Here is a 1,959-nt window from a genome sequence, read left to right on the forward strand (position 1 = left end):
AAAAAAAAAAAAAAAAGAAAAGAAAACGGTCAAACTGAATAAGAAAGGGTACTTAGAAATGGCCAGGAGACTAGTGACGTTTTACTGCTGCTGTGTAATACTTAAGAGGCAGAGGTCTTTCAAATTCTGTGCACGGCATTTAGAATCTCAGCTGTGACTATTTAATATAGGCTGGTTTTGTCTGTTTCGTGTGCTTGGAAACAACTTTAATATCTCAAAAAAAGTGATTATATTTATATAACAGTTGTTTAAAAACCAGAATACCAAAGAGCTAAAAATATTTTATCAGTAGGTAGGCAGAGTGTAAATGGTTTTGCTTAAGTGTTTACCAATAATGTTTTATTTTGTTTTCTGGAATGAAAACATGTTCAACATTCTATTTTACTAGTTTCTTGGTCCATTTGGGCTGTTGTAACAGAATATCACAGACTAGATGGCTTATAAATGGCAGAAATGTATTTCTCATGGTTTGAGAGGCTGGGAAGTCCAAGATTGAGGCACCAGCAAATTCAGGGTGTTAACCAAAAATAAAATCTGAAGCCCCCCAACCATCTAAATGGAATTCCTCATCGGCCAGGGCTCTCTAAGATTTATCTGAACATGGAGGTCAGACATGCCTCATTACACCTCTCTGGCATTAACATCAACACAGATCTTAAGTCTGATGAGAAACATTTACAATCTATTCTCATTTTTTTTGTTTGTTTGTTTGAGATGGAGTTTTGCTCTTGTTGCTCAGGCTAGAGTGCAATGGCACGATCTCGGCTCACTGCAACCTCTGCCTCCTGGGTTCAAGCAATTCTCCTGCCTGAGTCTCTCTAGTGGCTGGGATTACGGGCGCCCATCACCACGCCTGGCTAACTTTTTGTATTTTTAGTAGAGATGGGTTTTCACCATGTTGGCCAGGCTGGTCTTGAACTCCTGACCTCAGGTGATCACCTGCCTTGGCCTTCCAAAGGGCTGGGATTATAGGTGTCAGCCACCGTGCCCGGCCCCAACAATCTATTCTCTCTGAAGCCTGCTACCTGGAGGCTTCATCTGCATGAGAAAACTTTGGTCTCCACAACCTCTTATCACAACCCAGACATTTCTTTCTACTGATAACTCTTTCACCCGATTGTTGGTTAGAACAATTTTTAATCTACCTATAACCTGGAAGCCCCCACCCCCACCATCCCCTTCTTTGCATTGTCCCCGCCTTCTGGACACAACCAATGTATATCTTACTGTATTTGATTAATGTGTCACATCTCCCTAAAATGTATAAAACCAAGCTGTGCCCCAACCACCTTGGGCACATGTCCTCAGGCTCTCCTGAAGGGTGTGTCACAGGCCATGGTCACTCATATTTGGCTCAGAATAAATCTCTTCAAATATTTTACAGAGTTTGACTCTTTTCGTTGATGAGTGTTTGGTGAGGACCTGCTTTCTGGTTCATAGACGGTACCTTATGCCTGTGTCCTCACATGGTAGAAGGGTGACCAAGTTCCCTCAGGCCTCTTTTTTAACAGCACGAATTCCATTCCTAAGGTCTCTACTCTCATGACCTCCTCACCTCCCAAAGTCCCACCTACTAATACCATCACCTTGGGCGGTAGGATTTCAACACATGAATGTTGGGGCAGTGGGCATAAACATTCAGTCCATAGCAAGCTGTAAAGCATGGAGTCCCTTCAAAGCAGTGATCATTCCTTCCCATGGCCCTGCCTGTGCAACACGTGCCATTCTCAACACCCAGCTTTCCTTTAGTCCCGAACTCTATTTTCATGAAGCTGAGGCAGGACAATTGCTCATGATACACAGATATAAAAACTGCCTGCCATAGGAATTCATAGAATGTGAACTTTTGTGACTTGACCTGCCCAGAATCCCAGTAACATCAGTCAGACCATGTCTCTTCCTAGTGCAGACCCTCCAGTGGCATCCTGAACCACACTTCGATCCTTTCCTTGGCCCTAT

This window comes from Cebus imitator, unplaced genomic scaffold (assembly GCF_001604975.1).
Source record: "Cebus imitator isolate Cc_AM_T3 unplaced genomic scaffold, Cebus_imitator-1.0 Scaffold0, whole genome shotgun sequence".
Lineage (NCBI taxonomy): Eukaryota > Metazoa > Chordata > Mammalia > Primates > Cebidae > Cebus > Cebus imitator.